We start from the raw sequence: 20031 nt of genomic DNA, 5'->3' as shown, positions 1-20031 counted from the left end.
AAAGGAAAAAAGAGTCTCACCAGCAATTGTGATAATTATATTACAGAATATATATAATGGCACTTAATATTGTCTAGTATCACCATAGTCTACCTGTCAGAGTCGCTGGGTGAGCGGGTGAGCGCACGGGCATGCAAGCGAGCAGGAAGCAGGCAAGGAACCGCAAGTCGGGGAAAAACTGGGGATTTATTAAGGTGCAGGCAGGGCATGATGGAACAGCACTAAGACTCACTAACACCAATGACGGACAAGAAACCAGGGCAAGACATGGACTGAAATAAACAAGACTGGGCAAAAATAATCAGACACAGTTGGGCTAGATCGGGGAAGCACACATGGATAATCAGGGGGCATGGCGCACACGAGGATCATACGAGCCGGGAATGACACTACCATTTTGATGTTTCTGACAGTGACTGAAGTGTCAGTCATCAAATACCACTGGACACTCCTGGCCTGGAACAAACCAGCATATTTGTTTCAACCATATGCTGAGTTCGTACTAAAGCATCTCAAGGCAATGGAATGAAAGGAGCCCACAAGACGAACCTTGATGTAGCAGTAGTAATGTCCAGTGTGACAGCTGAATCCCAAGTGAACCAGCACGGTATACAGATGGTTAGATCTTGGGTTCTCCGTGGGACCAAAACATAAATGGACGCATGTCCAGGTATTCAGGGTACCTCACATTATGAGAAAAACAGCAGAGTCATTGTAATTGCAACAAATATATCATGCTATCCATTGGAAACCTGGGACTTGGAAGCACAAGTAATCATAAGGTACAAAGTAATTTGATTTCCCAACCTAAATATCCCACTTGCAGATCTGTGTCAGCTAAGAAACCCCTGCTTGAGTTACTCAGTTATGATGCTCAGACCAGAGGCAGCGTGTTTCAAAACATATTTACGAAGAAGGCTGAGAATAGCTCTACCTTAGATGCTAGGTAACCCATTTAAAGCCTTGACTTGGGTCTCAAGTTCTTTACTGGCTGCGGAAGATCCAACACTCTGCTGGTCCCGCAGTCTTTTAATCTCCTCCTCAAGTGCCTCTGAAGCAGTCTCCACTGGGCTGAGGTTAGGTTCTTCTTGGGAGAGAACCTCTAATTCAGACTGTCTTGCAGCTATGAGTTTGTAGTTTTTCTGTTGGGTAAAAATGATCAAATCAATTATGTATGAAAGAATACACACAAGAGTTATGAAAGTGAAACCAAAAATGTATCAAAATTAATCATCAAGTTTAATATGGTTCCATGGCGAGAATCTGTTTAAATTCATAGCTGTTGTACTATAGTTCCTTTTTTAAGTTGCCAGGAACTTTTCTTGTACAACCCAGCAGCGCTAACACATACAGACACATAAACACCTATGAGCAATTTACCAATTCACCTAACATGCAACCTTTGGCCTGTGGGAGGAAGGCAGAGAACCCAGAGAGAATAGCAAACTCCACACAGAAAGGCCCCAGCTAACCAGAGGGTTTGAACTCAGAACCCTCTTGCTGTGAGGCGACAGTGCTAGCCACTACACCACTACACCAATTGTGTGAGGCTAGTCTCAACACAATTGCAGCAAATATTTTTTTTCTATTGTTTGTGTTAGTCTGGCTCACAACCAAACTACAAAACTTACAGAAATGTAAAAATATCAAAACAGCCGTCATGAAAAGAACCCTTATTACCTTTTTTGCAACTACAGTTTCTTCCTGGGTGTCAGGGAAGAGTTTGTTGGGTAACCTCTTTCTCTTCTTGCTTTTTGGTTGGTCCTCTTGCAAGACTTTCTGCTCAGTAGTCTTAAGTGTAGACTCCTTTTCTGTTAGTAAAAAATAGTAGCAAGACAGAATTTAATTCCTAGAAATTATGTTTACGTTGCATCAAATACTTTTGGTTAGTTTCAGCCATGCCCACTGAAATCCATTGTTTTCATTTAATTCCGTGTAAATACATTAGAACACTATGGATAGCCCATGGGATGGAAGAAGTTGGGATGGGCATGGATGAAACAGGTGGTGCATCCCATCATTTTCACTGTTAACGTTCAAATTCACATTCAGCATGGCCAGAGCATGCAAAAAAAGTTGTTTTCCTTCGGAGGGAGGGGTGCACTCTGACGCTATTTGACCCGTGGCCTATTTATTTTTCCGTCCAATTTGTCTTTTGTTTTTACAGTTTTTGTATTTTTTTCCCCTATTTTTTTTTTATAGTTTACTCTGTTCGTTACACTTGTTAAATTTTGCCATATGTATACTGTAGCTGCCAAACTGATTTTTATTGTATAATGTTTCCTGACAATGTTGATATGTGACAGTTAGGAATTCTTATTAACCCAAATCTTACCTGAGATTCTTCAATTTAGGTGTATAATTAATGTTTCACTGCTAATTAAAAATTCATATGAAGCGAGACTCATATGACTAATGGCCGTTAGCTAGCTTGCTAAAAATTTGAATGAAGTGGGACTCTCATCATTAGCAAAAGCTAAAAGTTCAAATGAAGTGTCACTCGCGTAACTATCGGCTGTTAACGTTCAACAGCATGACTTTAGGCCTAGTCCCCCTTCGTCACTGTCCCGAAGCTAATAGCCTACAGCAAACGTTACTTGGCCAATGATGCAAAAACCATCCATCCATCCATTTTCCAAACCGCTTATCCTACTGGGTCGCGGGGGGTCCAGAGCCTATCCTGGTAGCAATGGGCACGAGGCAGGGAACAACCCAGGATGGGGGGCCAGCCCATCGCAGGGCACACTCACACACCATTCACACACACATTCACACCTACGGGCAATTTAGCAAGTCCAATTAACCTCCGCATGCTTTTGAACTCCGGGGGGAAACCGGAGTACCCGGAGGAAACCCCACGACAACATGGGGAGAACAATCAAACTCCGCACACATGTAACCCAGGCGGAGATTTGAACCCGGGTCCCAGAGGTGTGAGGCAACAGTGCTAATCACTGCACCACCATGCCACCCAAATGACTTTCATATGAACACATTTTTGTGGTTTCAGATTTAATGAGCTTCCTTGTCTCTTCTAGCAGGTGCCACAATGTAAACCACCATGTAGAGAGCAGTGCCAAGGAAATATCTATGTCATTGTAAATAAGAAACTGGTCTTAATGTTTTACCCGGTAAATTACATAAAAAAATATATATATGTACTTCTACTTCTTTTGTTTAAATACTAACCTGAATAATAAAACGTATATAACTGACATACTTGTCCTTTTTTAATTACAAATACTATATTGGGAAATAAAAAATAACCTCCTCCTTTTGCATGCAGATTGAAATATTGTTATTTACGTCTAAAATGGAGTAATGGAAGCCCCTAATCTTGAGGTTTTAAGTAACTACTTCCATTAATATTACCTTCAGCAGACCAATTAGAACCAACTTCTATATTGGATTTATCTGTGTGTATGGAGCCACCATTTTCAGAGTTACTGTGTATTATGTCTGCTGTACAGCCCTGATGTGGTAGCTGCTGAAATCATTCACTGGAGTTACCATTTGTTTTGTGTCTGGTAAAATTGTTGCTTTTTAGAATACAGTCAAAATATTTCATATCTGAGTGTGATATTTGGACGGTATCAAAAATTATATACTGTATCGCCTACTACTATTAAATATGTCGGTTATATAAGACCAAATCCATCGATTTACTAAAATTAAGTATTAGTTCGGAAATTATCTGTTGCTAAAACTAAAACCTAGTCTTCAAGTACAAATGTCTAATCATTGTGATTTAAGTGGGTATTACACGGTTATACTCAGAAATACCATATGGACAAAAGTTTTGGGACACACTTCTGAATCACCGAATAGAGGTGTTTCATTCAAACCCATCACCAAAATCAAGCACCTAGCCATGCAGTCAGGTTTACAAACATTTGTGAATGAATGGGTCATTCTGAAGAACTCAATGAATTCAAGTGTGGTACTGTCATAGGGTGACACCGTGGCAATTAAAAAGTTTGTGAGATTTCTTCCCTGAAAGATATGATTCAGATCATGTATAGTAATAATGCGGGGCTTGCAGCATGCTGAGAAAATTCAAAATCCCAACAAGAAAACTGTGTGCCAGGATCTTCATGGAATGGGCTTCCATGGCTGAACAGCTGCATGCAAAGCTCACATCACGGGGTGGTGTAAAGTATGTTACCACTGGACGGCAACAGTGGAAACATGTTCTGGGGAGGGACCACTCACACTTTTCTGTCTGGAAGTCTGACAGAAGAGTCTGTGTTTGGTGCATGCCAGAAGAACATTACCTGCCTGACTACATTGTTTTAACTGTCATGGATGCTGGAGGAGAGGTGATGGTATGGGTTAGGGTTATGCCCCTTAGCTCCAGTAAAAAGAATTCTGCCAGCAAACCCAGACATTTTCAATAATTCTATGCTTCCAACTTTGTGGGAACAGTTGATGGAATGTCTTTTTCTATTCCAGAATAACTGTGCACAAAGCAAGGTCCATAAAGACATGGTTGAGTGAGTCTGGTGTGGAAGAACTCGACTGGTCAACAGAGCCCTGAACTCCACTCCATCTAACACCTTTGGGATGAGCTACAATGCAGACTGAGAGCCAGGCCTTCATGTCCAACATCAGTGCCTGACCTCACTAATGCTCTTCTGGGTGGAGAAAAAAATCCCACAGAAACACTCCAAACTCTTGTGGAAAGCCTTCACAGAAGAGTGGCAGCAGTTATGGCTGCAAAGTGGGGACCAACTCTATATCGATGCTGATCATAGAACGACATGTCATAAAAATTCCTGTAGGTGTAAAGGCCAGGTTTCCCAGTACTTTTGTCCATATAATACAGCATGAAGGTTCGGTTGAGGCTAGGCTGATGTGCTGTAGTGTCGGCTAAGTTAGCAGTGGCTTTCCAGAATCATGCTGAGCATGGCTTCCGCACGGCAACCAAGGTGTTGGCAAAAGGTTGTAGGACCGATTCATTTACGCTACCATTGACCCAATTACGCTAGGGGCCGATAAAGGTATATCATAAGGCAACATGTAAAAGTACATGACCCATGTTTTGCCATTTTTAATGACTCCGTACTTGAGGAATCTACAGGTCATGTTTGTTTCAATAACATGTTTATGCACATGCTGCTATTATGATTTATAGCTTATTATTTGTGATAAGTTAAATGAGCTGGCTGCAAATTCGACTTTTTCAAATATAATGCATAAAATATATTCTCAAATTTTAACAACATTTAGATGTTTTATCAACACATTTATAATATTTACATATATAATATTTATTATTGCAAGTACAGAACCAGACTTGAAGGAAAAGAAAGGAAACCATTCTGGGGACGGTGTGAAATCAATCAATTTAAAAATAAAGATTACAACATTTAAAATGAGACTTCAGGGAAAATGAGAGTCAGGGAAACTAGAACAGAAAGGCACGGATCCAGAGATGCAAGCCCAAATACGCTTTATTTGTGCTGTAAGGCAAGCTAAGGCACCAGAAGGGAAAGGCGAAAGGCAAGGTCGAGGGACAGGCAGGTAGGTCGTAATCCGGGGAAGCAATCCGACACGGAGGCACGGGACAGGACCACACAGGGGTACAGGGACGGGACGTGCCGGGCTCGGTGGGGAAAACGGGTCAGGTGCGGGAACGGGTCTGGAACGGGAAGGAAAACAGGTAAGGCAAATACACGGGGCAAACAGATCAGGTTAGGAGTTCGGGTAAGACGATAGACAAGAAAGTGCTCGGCAAGGCTATAAATCATTAGCGCAATACTTCGCGTTTGGCTGTTGCGACTTGGCTCTTTTTATCCACCCTCTCGTTAAGCATAATACTCTACAGCTTGGCATTTATATTTATATATATGGCATTAATCAACAGATGAGGGGTGATTTAAATATACTGGAGGGAGCCTGGCAGGGGCCTACTTGTATCTGATGAGCCGGCCAGCCTGTATCAGCTGTGCCCATTTATCAATGATATGTAAAGAGCACAGTTCACCCTAAAACTGAAGGATTTTTTTAAAGGATTTACTGATATCTAACCATCTAGTTCATTGCACTGGGAGATGCCTGATTTTGGAGCTGAACGGCCCCCTTTTCTCAGTTTTAGGGTGAATTGTCCTTTTTAATATATTACAGGAGCCTTTGAATGAACAGTGAGCCGGTTTGAAGCCCTGGTGGCAGCCTACTTGTATTTGATGAGCTGGCCACCCTGGATTAGTTTCACAGGCTTAAACCTCCTTTACAAAGTCTCTCTGGAGTCCTGAGTGACCCAGTGGACGCTCACACAGATGGAAGGTGAGCCCTCTGCATCTTACCGAAGGTCATTTGGCCACTGATGATCTCAGGGCTCTTCTTCATATTACTCATCGCTGCTTTGGGCAGACCTCAGTTAATCAGGTCCCCATAAGTGCTGAAATCAAACAATAAAACACAGAGCTGATCTAACATGCAGCAGGGTGAAGGTACAGTCGAACCTCGTTACTACGTACCCCGGATACAACATTTTCACCTTTTCAACGTACAGGTTTCTAATTCCCATTTTTAGCCTAGGTATTATTCCAATAGCAGCCATTGTTTACAGCGTACACCCTTACAGCGTAAACTTCGATACAACATCCAAATTTCTAGAGAAAATATGAAAACTAACCATCGTTCCAACGTACAGCGCTCTCCCCGCCCACCACAACTTGTGTCGCTACATCTACCTGTATCTACCTGATCTTCGCCCGACAATGCACATTTGTCTATTGCGTTGCTTGGCGTTAAATGAGTTGCCTTGACCGATCATTACTGGGCTGCGTAGTAATGGCTTAAGTGTTGTGTGCGTATTCTTCGTTTATTAAACCTTGTGAAATACGGGTCATCTCGGTAATTGTGAATTCAGAATAATAATGGAAGTAAAGGATTTTATGATTTAATTTGACCAATATTTCATTTGGATGCGAATGTTTATTTTAAAAATCCATTTTGACCAGCCGTTGTGTATTTTCGTTGCCGTTTATCGCAGGCCGGCACTAAGTAATCGTGAGTAATTTAATGAAAATTCCAAGGATCCAAATGAGCTTTGTCGAATTATTTAACAAGTAATAACGTGTTCGTTTGTTTTGTAGTCAATTTAAGGGTCTGTTCTATTAAAGTTTTATCATTTACATGGATATTTCGTGAGTTCTTTCATCCATCTTCCACTAAGTGGTTACAACGTTCTATGCTTATAACGTACATGTTTTTGATATCCCGTCTTGTACGTAGTAACGAGGTTCGACTGTACCATTAAAGAAATTCCAGAGGATTCTGACAACACATCAGTGTGAGATTATTAAACAGTAGTCATAAAATTATATTTATATTAACAAAAAAATCAGTTTGTGACTTTGTTGGAATGTTTTCACAACAGGCATATTTAGATCACGGAAATAGATCATGCCCCTGCATGCCCCCACCTAGAATATTGTGTGCAGGTTTGGTCACCATACCTTAAGAAGGACATTGCTGCCTTGGAAAAGGTGCAACGTAGGGGTACCAGAATGATTCCTCGTCTTAGAGGAATGTCTTACGAGAGGTTAACTGAGCAGAATCCGTTTAGCCTCGAGTAAAGGAGACTAAGAAGGACATGATCCAGGTATATAAGATTCTAACAGGTCTGGATGCTGTTCAATATTTCAATATTAGTTTAAATATTAGAAATCGTGGCCATAAGTGGAAATTAGTGAGAGAACATTTTAAAACAACTTTGAGGAAGCACTTTTTTACACATCATGTTTTTAGAGTCTTGCTACTAGTTTAGTAAGTAGTAAGCTAAATCCCTGGGTTCCTTTAAATCAGAGCTAGATAAGATTTTAACAACTCTGAGCTATTAGTTAAGTTCTCCCCATATGAGCTTGATGGGCTGATTGGTCTCCTCTCGTTTGTAAATTTCTTTAAAGTTCTTATGTAGGTAACTGTAACTGACCCATATGATAAAATGATTTTGTCTAATACAGGACTACATTAGGTAAATGTTATCCCCTCACACTTTGTATGGGCAGTGAATTGCCCCTACTCACGTGTGGTTTCATAATAAGAAAAATGAAAGAAATGAATACACAGATATATAAATTTATATATATATATATTTATTTGGAAGGAGGGGAGATTTTTCTCCTGCATTCTGAAATGGAAGAAAAAAAACATTCATGAAGAACACAAACCTATAAAAGATACTTGTGTGACACTATTAAGGAAGGATCTGACTGGCAGAAAAGCTGGCTGAGTGATTGCCTGGTTGCCGGCTGCAAATGCTATGTCGAGCAGTAATATGGCATTAATCAACAGATGAGGGGTGGAGATTTAAATATTCTAGAGGGAGCCTGGTGGAGACCTACTTGTGTCGGATGAGCCGGCCACCCTGAATTATCTGCGCCGTCGCATTGGTGACATGGCATCCGAAGAGGACTCGATAGGAGAACTTCATAAAAACGAGTGAGTTACAGGTAAGAGCTGGGGAGACAGAGATCATGCAGGGGTCAGAGGCCAGAAAGAAGAAGAGCAACCAGCTTAAAACCTTTAAAAAGTCCCTCTGGAGTCCCGAGTGACCCAGTGGACACTTATATAGATGGAAGGTGAGCCCTCTGCCTCTTACCTAAGGTCATTCGACGACTGATTATTTCAGGGCTCTTCCTCATGCCCGTCACAGCGACTATGGGCAGACCCCAATTAATTACAGGTCCCCAGAAGTGCTGAAATCAAACAATAAAACACAGAGCTGATCTAACATGCAGCAGGGTGAAGGTACCATTAACGAAATTCCAGAGGATTCTTACAATATATTAGTGTGAGATTATTAAACAGTAGTCATAAAATTACATGTATATTAACAAAAAATCAGTTTGTGACTTTCTTGCCGTGCTTTTGTTGTAAGGATTTTCCCAACAGGCACATTTAGATCACGGAAAGACAAAGAAAACAAACAAAAAAAATTATAAGTGCAATTCTGTGATCACCAGCAGCACTTCTGCAATGATGGACCCAAACGTAAGAAGTGACTTTATGCTTACATCTACAACAAAGCGAAGAGTTTAAGCTCTATATGCACTGAAGGCAATCGACAAGGAAAGTTTACATATAGGATTTTTAAATAAACTGCAAGCGCCTCTGGATGCACATACCTCCTCAGATACTTCTGAAACTCCCTGTTCCTCAGTTCGTTTACAGCTCTTTGAAAAAAATTGCTTGCCATTTAAAATTTGACGTGCCGACAGACCTGTTATCTCCGCCAAAAAGAACACCCTCACTCCAGCAACTGACACATTGCCGCCGCGATTTCGCGGGCTAAGTGGATTTCTCCACTGTAATTGGTCCATCCAAGATGAAAAAAAAAACTGCCTTAACGGTGGGAATGTACAAACTGCACAGCATGCTGGTAAAGGTAGTATGGCGGAAAAACAGTACAGTATAGAATTCCACATTTTACAGTTAAATATTTAAAATATTTATTTTCTTTAAATTGGGTGTATTTCACTAAAAAAACAGTTTACTCCAATAAACAGTTATGTTTACTCCCAAAAAGTGGGTGCAAATTGTTGCCTTATTTTATTCAAGGCTCTCAAGTTTCATCAAAACCTTTAAGATAGATTACATTATGAGAGAAACGCGTGTCTCACTGTTAATGCGAGGACTCCTGCCTACCGCATTCATCTTGCTCTTACGCTTCCACCTTTTCCGCACTCCATCTGTGTGCGCATTCATGTAATAACGTATTACGTATTATTATTTGCAGCGGGATCACACGTAACTTACTTATTATTCCATCCATCCATTTTCCAAACCGCTTATCCTTCTACCTCGCGGGGGGCACGAGGCGGGGAACAACCCAGGATGGGGGCCAGCCCATCGCAGGGCACAGTCACACTTCAGTCTTATTTATTATTCCATCCATCCATCCATTTTCCAAACCGCTTATCCTATTGGGTCGCGGGGGGTCCGGAGCCTATCCCGGAAGCAATGGGCACGAGGCAGGGAACAACCCAGGATGGGGGGCCAGCCCACACACACTCACACACCAGTCTTATTTATTATTCGCAGCGTCTTATTCGGATTTTCCGGTCCATCTTAAATGTTGCGCAGCCGAATGCAATGATGCGATTGCGCATGTAGGGGGAGCATTTTAATACCTTAAACCAGGGATGCCCAAACATTTTCCCTTAGTGGGCCAAAATGAAAATCTATCGGAGGACCGCGGGCCAAATGTAATATTTTACACAAAATACAAACACTAATAGTAAAGTAGTTTTATTTATCAAACAGTTATCTAACCTTCCGTTCTGTGTAAATAACATTAAACAAAATATGACAAATAAGTCATATATAGGCATTTAGAACACGTCTAAACTTTTGTAATCACATATAGTGCAAAATGTCAAAGAGTGCATGTCCAACAGCAACACAACAACAACAGTAGGAACAATATAATTGCACCACTAGTGAGAAACATGAAGCTGTTCTTTGGCGTTTATCAGCCTATCAATATTAGGTTGCAGCTAACTCACTGAGAGGGTGAGGATGTCCTGTAGGTGTGGGTCAGTCAGAGTGCTTCTGAGCCTGGACTTGTTAAGGTTCATTACACTAAAAGTCTGTTCACAGATGTAAGTGCTGCCAAACAAAGCTAACATGACCTGTGCATGTTTCCTAATGTCTGGGTACCTTTCAGATGAGACATGTGTGTAGAAGTCTTTCAGGTGTAGTGACATGAATTTATTCTTTAGCTCAGAATCACACTGAAACTCAATTAGCTGCATCTGAATGTGATCAGGCACTGAGTCCACACTTATGGTGAAGGGTTGAGAAAACAGCTCCATGTCACCTCTACTTTCCCTAAAGTCCTCAAAGCGCAACGCAAAGTCCTGGTCCAAGTGTCTGAGAAGTGCTGCATATTCAGGCAGTCTCTGCTTCACCAGGTTGACCTCTCTCAGACTAGGGAAGTGTGCAAGGTTTCCTGGGAAGAAGTGAAAGAGCTGCTAAGTCGTCAAATAATAATAAATATTGCAACATAAATGTTGTTTTATGTACTTTGAAAGAGTTAGCCTTACAATTTTATTACAATACTTTTTAACAATACTTTTTAACTGCACAACAGTGGAATATGGATATGTTAGTAAATGCACTTACTAACATATTCCACATAATATCAGTCCCAGTAACTGCACTTTTATCATGTGAGGTGCAGGTACATGCTGCCGCCTTTCCTCTCCATTATCACTTGATTAAATCATAAGCATTTTTACAATCACAAAAAATATGCAAGCTCCAAAAGACAAACAAAGCGCATGTCTGCCTGTCAATCAAGTTTAAGAACCATGGACAGCGCTGTCCCTCCGCGACACAGTTAACAAGGACGGGACTTATTTACGGCATAAAATACAGTATGATAGACATTATCACCATTAAAACTGAATGTGTATGTGTGTCTCTGTGTGTGTACAATGTATTAACCAACCTGCTGACAGATGTCGACAGAGTAGCTGCAGCTTCGACCTGAAGGCCGTTATGTGGTCAAACAGCTCAGTGATGATCTGATCCTTCCCTTGAAGCTGAATATTCAGGGTGTTGAGCAGGTCAGTGATGTCCACCATAAAAGCCACGTCACAAAACCATTTTTCATCTGTGGGGACTTGAGTGTCACTGTTCTTGCTTGTCAGAAACTCCGCGATGACATGGCGCAGCTCAAAAAATCTTTTGAGGACTTTCCCGCGGCTCAGCCACCTCACCTCTTGGTGGTAAAGCACATCCTTGTATTGTGAATCAACCTCCTCTAGAAGAGCTCTGAACTGGCGGTGTGAGAGCGCTTTTGATCGTATGCAGTTTATGATTTTAATCACGTCACGCACCACGTCTCCCATACCAACTGATCTGGCACATAGTTGCTCTTGGTGCAGGATGCAGTGGTATTTTGCCACCTTACCTCCACATTGGGAAACCTTCTGGGAAATTAGTGTGGCAAGGCCTGTTTTCCTCCCAACCATGGCAGGTGCTCCATCAGTTGTTATCCCAACCAATTTTTCCCAGCTCAGCCCGTTCGTATCCAACACTCGCTCAACGGCTGCAAACAAATCCTCACTTTTTGTTGTGCTGCGCAGTGTCTCAAATCCAGCCAGCTCCTGAGTTATTTCCATGTTTTCATTTACTCCCCGTATGAAAACCAAAAGTTGTGCAGAGTCCGAAATGTCCGTGCTCTCATCACACGCCAAAGAAAAGGCGACAAATCCAGCAGCCTTTGCTTTAAATTGCTCCTTAATGTCTCGAGACATTTCTTCAATACGACGTGTCACAGTATTTCGTGAGAGGCTGATCTGGGAGAAAGTTTTTGCCTGTGACGGGCACATGATTGTCGCAGCTATGGACAGACACTCCTTAACAAAGTCACCCGTTGAAAATGATCTCCCAGTCCGGGCAATTAGCGCAGTAATCTCAATGCTGGCTCGTGTCGCGCTGTCCTGGGCTGTCGAGGGCCGTGTAAGAGTCCCTTGTTGCCTGTAAAGTTTAGCCAGCAGCTCCCTGGTCTTGTTCTTTCGCGCATCACCTTTGAATTGCGAAAATGCTGCGTGCTTCGTCTCATAATGATGACGAATGTTATACTCCTTTAGTACAGCAACAGACTGGTTACAAATAAGGCAGACCGCTTTAGCATTTATGTCAGTGAAAAAAATATTCTTCCTCCCAGCATTTTTTAAAATGTCTTTTGTCTGTGTGCCACTGACGATGCCGCTCCATGTTGATAGTGGCTTAAGCTAGCAGCCCGGTGGTGACCCGCCACAAACTGGTTTGATCGCGTATGGCGGCAACAAAGACTCATGGGACTTTTTACAAATTGTTAAAATATGACTATTTATGAAGTGTGGAAATGTACATATGTGCACAGATATACTCTACATTACCCTTATAGTTGCTTGTATTTCAATTTTAGTCTTAGATATTTCAAATGTAATCAAAGCACCATGAGTGAGGACTGTATAATATATATTAGTTAGGCCAACGTACACTAAAAAGTAAACGCACTGATAGCTACACTGGGATTCGTGCTTTAAGAGTTTTTGAAACAAATTTTAGTACAGTAATAATTTAAAATTTTAGATATCCATTGGCGGGCCAATCTAAATAGTACGCCGGGCGCACTGATAGCTACACTGGGATTCGTGCTTTAAGAGTTTTTGAAACAAATTTTAGTACAGTAATAATTTAAAATTTTAGATATCCATTGGCGGGCCAATCTAAATAGTACCCGCGGGCCCCACTTTGGGCACCCCTGGTATAAAGTATAGTTTTAAAAGAGATGAGGGATATTATTAACCAACCTTTAACATTACTATTTGAGAAATCCTTATCTACTGGTGTGGCACTTTCTAATTGGAAGCATGCTAATATAACACCCATATTCAAAAAAGGGGATAGAAGTAATCCAGCAAACTATAAGCCAATCAGTTTAACTTGCATAACTGGAATGGTAATGGAAGCTATAATCCAAGTGAAAATGGTAGATTACCTGGATTAAAATAACATTCTGAGGTATAGCCATCATAGATTTAGGAGAGGTAGGTCCTGTTTAACTAATCTACTTGAGTTCTTTGAGGAAGCTACGAAAGAAATTGATCACAAAAAGGCCTATGATGTTATCTGCTTAGTTCTGCAGAAGGCCTTTGATGTTGTCCACCACAAACGGCTCCATTATATAATTCCTTGGTAAGTCCCCACCTAGAATATTGTGTGCAGGTTTGGTCACCATACCTTAAGAAGGACATTGCTGCCTTGGAAAAGGTGCAACGTAGGGGTACCAGAATGATTCCTTGTCTTAGAGGAATGTCTTACGAGAGGTTAACTGAGCAGAATCCGTTTAGCCTCGAGTAAAGGAGACTAAGAAGGACATGATCCAGGTATATAAGATTCTAACAGGTCTGGATGCTGTTCAATATTTCAATATTAGTTTAAATATTAGAAATCGTGGCCATAAGTGGAAATTAGCGAGAGAACATTTTAAAACAAATTTGAGGAAGCACTTTTTTACACATCATGTTTTTAGAGTCTTGCTACTAGTTTAGTAAGTAGTAAGCTAAATCCCTGGGTTCCTTTAAATCAGAGCTAGATAAGATTTTAACAACTCTGAGCTATTAGTTAAATTCTCCCCATATGAGCTTGATGGGCTGATTGGTCTCCTCTCGCTTGTAAATTTCTTATGTCCTTATGTAGGTAACTGTAACTGACCCATGTGATAAAATGATTTTGTCTAATACAGGACTACATTAGGTAAATGTTATCCCCTCACACTTTGTATGGGCAGTGAATTGCCCCTACTCACGTGTGGTTTCATAATAAGAAAAATGAAAGAAATGAATACACAGATATATAAATTTATATATATATATATATTTATTTGGGAGGAGGGGAGATTTTTCTTCTGCATTCTGAAATGGAAGAAAAAAACATTCATGAAAACACAAACCTATAAAAGGTACTTGTGTGACACTATTAAGGAAGGATCTGACTAGGAGAAAAGCTGGCTGAGTGATTGCCTGGTTGCCGGCAGCAAATGCTATGTCGAGCAGTAATATGGCATTAATCAACAGATGAGGGGTGGAGATTTAAATATTCTAGAGGGAGCCTGGTGGAGACCTACTTGTGTCGGATAAGCCGGCCACCCTGAATTATCTGCGCCGTCGCATTGGTGACATGGCATCCGAAGAGGAGCCAGTATTGGCGCTGGACTTGATAGGAGAACTTCATAAAAATGAGTGAGTTACAGGTAAGAGCTGGGGAGACAGAGATCATGCAGGGGTCAGAGGCCAGAAAGAAGAAGAGCAACCAGCTTAAAACCTTTAAAAAGTCCCTCTGGAGTCCCGAGTGACCCAGTGGACACATATAGATGGAAGGTGAGCCCTCTGCCTCTTACCTAAGGTCATTCGACCACTGATTATTTCAGGGCTCTTCCTCATGCCCGTCACAGCGACTATGGGCAGACCCCAATTAATTACAGGTCCCCAGAAGTGCTGAAATCAAACAATAAAACACAGAGCTGATCTAACATGCAGCAGGGTGAAGGTACCATTAACGAAATTCCAGAGGATTCTTACAATATATTAGTGTGAGATTATTAAACAGTAGTCATAAAATTACATGTATATTAACAAAAAATCAGTTTCTGACTTTCTTGCCGTGCTTTTGTTGTAAGGATTTTCCCAACAGGCACATTTAGATCACGGAAAGACAAAGAAAACAAACAAAAAAAATTATAAGTGCAATTCTGTGATCACCAGCAGCACTTCTGCAATGATGGACCCAAACGTAAGAAGTGACTTTATGCTTACATCTACAACAAAGCGAAGAGTTTAAGCTCTATATGCACTGAAGGCAATCGACAAGGAAAGTTTACATATAGGATTTTTAAATAAACTGCAAGCGCCTCTGGATGCACATACCTCCTCAGATACTTCTGAAACTCCCTGTTCCTCAGTTCGTTTACAGCTCTTTGAAAAAAATTGCTTGCCATTTAAAATTTGACGTGCCGACAGACCTGTTATCTCCGCCAAAAAGAACACCCTCACTCCAGCAACTGACGCATTGCCGCCGCGATTTCGCGGGCTAAGTGGATTTCTCCACTGTAATTGGTCCATCCAAGATGAAAAAAAAAACTGCCTTAACGGTGGGAATGTACAAACTGCACAGCATGCTGGTAAAGGTAGTATGGCGGAAAAACAGTGCAGTATAGAATTCCACATTTTACAGTTAAATATTTAAAATATTTATTTTCTTTAAATTGGGTGTATTTCACTAAAAAAAAACAGTTTACTCCAATAAACAGTTATGTTTACTCCCAAAAAGTGGGTGCAAATTGTTGCCTTATTTTATTCAAGGCTCTCAAGTTTCATCAAAACCTTTAAGATAGATTACATTATGAGAGAAACGCGTGTCTCACTGTTAATGCGAGGACTCCTGCCTACCGCATTCATCTTGCTCTTACGCTTCCACCTTTTCCGCACTCCATCTGTGTGCGCATTCATGTAATAACGTATTACATATTATTATTTGCAGCGGGATCACACGTAACTTACTTATTATTCCATCCATCCATTTTCCAAACCGCTTATCCTTCTACCTCGCGGGGGGCACGAGGCGGGGAACAACCCAGGATGGGGGCCAGCCCATCGCAGGGCACAGTCACACATCAGTCTTATTTATTATTCCATCCATCCATCCATTTTCCAAACCGCTTATCCTATTGGGTCGCGGGGGGTCCGGAGCCTATCCCGGAAGCAATGGGCACGAGGCAGGGAACAACCCAGGATGGGGGGCCAGCCCACACACACTCACACACCAGTCTTATTTATTATTCGCAGCGTCTTATTCGGATTTTCCGGTCCATCTTAAATGTTGCGCAGCCGAATGCAATGATGCGATTGCGCATGTAGGGGGAGCATTTTAATACCTTAAACCAGGGGTACCCAAACATTTTCCCTTAGTGGGCCAAAATGAAAATCTATCGGAGGACCGCGGGCCAAATGTAATATTTTACACAAAATACAAACACTAATAGTAAAGTAGTTTTATTTATCAAACAGTTATCTAACCTTCCGTTCTGTGTAAATAACATTAAACAAAATATGACAAATAAGATATATATAGGCATTTAGAACACGTCTAAACTTTTGTAATCACATATAGTGCAAAATGTCAAAGAGTGCATGTCCAACAGCAACACAACAACAACAGTAGGAACAATATAATTGCACCACTAGTGAGAAACATGAAGCTGTTCTTTGGCGTTTATCAGCCTATCAATATTAGGTTGCAGCTAACTCACTGAGAGGGTGAGGATGTCCTGTAGGTGTGGGTCAGTCAGAGTGCTTCTGAGCCTGGACTTGTTAAGGTTCATTACACTAAAAGTCTGTTCACAGATGTAAGTGCTGCCAAACAAAGCTAACATGACCTGTGCATGTTTCCTAATGTCTGGGTACCTTTCAGATGAGACATGTGTGTAGAAGTCTTTCAGGTGTAGTGACATGAATTTATTCTTTAGCTCAGAATCACACTGAAACTCAATTAGCTGCATCTGAATGTGATCAGGCACTGAGTCCACACTTATGGTGAAGGGTTGAGAAAACAGCTCCATGTCACCTCTACTTTCCCTAAAGTCCTCAAAGCGCAACGCAAAGTCCTGGTCCAAGTGTCTGAGAAGTGCTGCATATTCAGGCAGTCTCTGCTTCACCAGGTTGACCTCTCTCAGACTAGGGAAGTGTGCAAGGTTTCCTGGGAAGAAGTGAAAGAGCTGCTAAGTCGTCAAATAATAATAAATATTGCAACATAAATGTTGTTTTATGTACTTTGAAAGAGTTAGCCTTACAATTTTATTACAATACTTTTTAACAATACTTTTTAACTGCACAACAGTGGAATATGGATATGTTAGTAAATGCACTTACTAACATATTCCACATAATATCAGTCCCAGTAACTGCACTTTTATCATGTGAGGTGCAGGTACATGCTGCCGCCTTTCCTCTCCATTATCACTTGATTAAATCATAAGCATTTTTACAATCACAAAAAATATGCAAGCTCCAAAAGACAAACAAAGCGCATGTCTGCCTGTCAATCAAGTTTAAGAACCATGGACAGCGCTGTCCCTCCGCGACACAGTTAACAAGGACGGGACTTATTTACGGCATAAAATACAGTATGATAGACATTATCACCATTAAAACTGAATGTGTATGTGTGTCTCTGTGTGTGTACAATGTATTAACCAACCTGCTGACAGATGTCGACAGAGTAGCTGCAGCTTCGACCTGAAGGCCGTTATGTGGTCAAACAGCTCAGTGATGATCTGATCCTTCCCTTGAAGCTGAATATTCAGGGTGTTGAGCAGGTCAGTGATGTCCACCATAAAAGCCACGTCACAAAACCATTTTTCATCTGTGGGGACTTGAGTGTCACTGTTCTTGCTTGTCAGAAACTCCGCGATGACATGGCGCAGCTCAAAAAATCTTTTGAGGACTTTCCCGCGGCTCAGCCACCTCACCTCTTGGTGGTAAAGCACATCCTTGTATTGTGAATCAACCTCCTCTAGAAGAGCTCTGAACTGGCGGTGTGAGAGCGCTTTTGATCGTATGCAGTTTATGATTTTAATCACGTCACGCACCACGTCTCCCATACCAACTGATCTGGCACATAGTTGCTCTTGGTGCAGGATGCAGTGGTATTTTGCCACCTTACCTCCACATTGGGAAACCTTCTGGGAAATTAGTGTGGCAAGGCCTGTTTTCCTCCCAACCATGGCAGGTGCTCCATCAGTTGTTATCCCAACCAATTTTTCCCAGCTCAGCCCGTTCGTATCCAACACTCGCTCAACGGCTGCAAACAAATCCTCACTTTTTGTTGTGCTGCGCAGTGTCTCAAATCCAGCCAGCTCCTGAGTTATTTCCATGTTTTCATTTACTCCCCGTATGAAAACCAAAAGTTGTGCAGAGTCCGAAATGTCCGTGCTCTCATCACACGCCAAAGAAAAGGCGACAAATCCAGCAGCCTTTGCTTTAAATTGCTCCTTAATGTCTCGAGACATTTCTTCAATACGACGTGTCACAGTATTTCGTGAGAGGCTGATCTGGGAGAAAGTTTTTGCCTGTGACGGGCACATGATTGTCGCAGCTATGGACAGACACTCCTTAACAAAGTCACCCGTTGAAAATGATCTCCCAGTCCGGGCAATTAGCGCAGTAATCTCAATGCTGGCTCGTGTCGCGCTGTCCTGGGCTGTCGAGGGCCGTGTAAGAGTCCCTTGTTGCCTGTAAAGTTTAGCCAGCAGCTCCCTGGTCTTGTTCTTTCGCGCATCACCTTTGAATTGCGAAAATGCTGCGTGCTTCGTCTCATAATGATGACGAATGTTATACTCCTTTAGTACAGCAACAGACTGGTTACAAATAAGGCAGACCGCTTTAGCATTTATGTCAGTGAAAAAAATATTCTTCCTCCCAGCATTTTTTAAAATGTCTTTTGTCTGTGTGCCACTGACGATGCCGCTCCATGTTGATAGTGGCTTAAGCTAGCAGCCCGGTGGTGACCCGCCACAAACTGGTTTGATCGCGTATGGCGGCAACAAAGACTCATGGGACTTTTTACAAATTGTTAAAATATGACTATTTATGAAGTGTGGAAATGTACATATGTGCACAGATATACTCTACATTACCCTTATAGTTGCTTGTATTTCAATTTTAGTCTTAGATATTTCAAATGTAATCAAAGCACCATGAGTGAGGACTGTATAATATATATTAGTTAGGCCAACGTACACTAAAAAGTAAACGCACTGATAGCTACACTGGGATTCGTGCTTTAAGAGTTTTTGAAACAAATTTTAGTACAGTAATAATTTAAAATTTTAGATATCCATTGGCGGGCCAATCTAAATAGTACGCCGGGCGCACTGATAGCTACACTGGGATTCGTGCTTTAAGAGTTTTTGAAACAAATTTTAGTACAGTAATAATTTAAAATTTTAGATATCCATTGGCGGGCCAATCTAAATAGTACCCGCGGGCCCCACTTTGGGCACCCCTGGTATAAAGTATAGTTTTAAAAGAGATGAGGGATATTATTAACCAACCTTTAACATTACTATTTGAGAAATCCTTATCTACTGGTGTGGCACTTTCTAATTGGAAGCATGCTAATATAACACCCATATTCAAAAAAGGGGATAGAAGTAATCCAGCAAACTATAAGCCAATCAGTTTAACTTGCATAACTGGAATGGTAATGGAAGCTATAATCCAAGTGAAAATGGTAGATTACCTGGATTAAAATAACATTCTGAGGTATAGCCATCATAGATTTAGGAGAGGTAGGTCCTGTTTAACTAATCTACTTGAGTTCTTTGAGGAAGCTACGAAAGAAATTGATCACAAAAAGGCCTATGATGTTATCTGCTTAGTTCTGCAGAAGGCCTTTGATGTTGTCCACCACAAACGGCTCCATTATATAATTCCTTGGTAAGTCCCCACCTAGAATATTGTGTGCAGG

At 41.3% G+C, this 20031-nt stretch overlaps 1 protein-coding gene and 1 long non-coding RNA gene across 2 annotated transcripts in view; one reads left to right on the top strand and one right to left on the bottom strand.

The window, feature by feature from the left end:
* Positions 1 to 20031, top strand: part of LOC125715015 (mitochondrial pyruvate carrier 1-like) — a 142861-nt gene that overhangs the window by 112478 nt on the left and 10352 nt on the right. The window lies entirely within an intron of this gene.
* LOC125715028 (uncharacterized) lies at positions 424 to 2178 on the bottom strand. Its single transcript, XR_007383923.1, has 3 exons — positions 1681 to 2178; positions 935 to 1142; positions 424 to 683 (listed from the first exon to the last, which is right to left on the bottom strand). It is a non-coding gene; the product is annotated as an uncharacterized LOC125715028 (long non-coding RNA).

This window comes from Brienomyrus brachyistius, chromosome 19, assembly GCF_023856365.1.
Source record: "Brienomyrus brachyistius isolate T26 chromosome 19, BBRACH_0.4, whole genome shotgun sequence".
Lineage (NCBI taxonomy): Eukaryota > Metazoa > Chordata > Actinopteri > Osteoglossiformes > Mormyridae > Brienomyrus > Brienomyrus brachyistius.
This window is presented reverse-complemented; position numbering and strand designations above follow the sequence as displayed.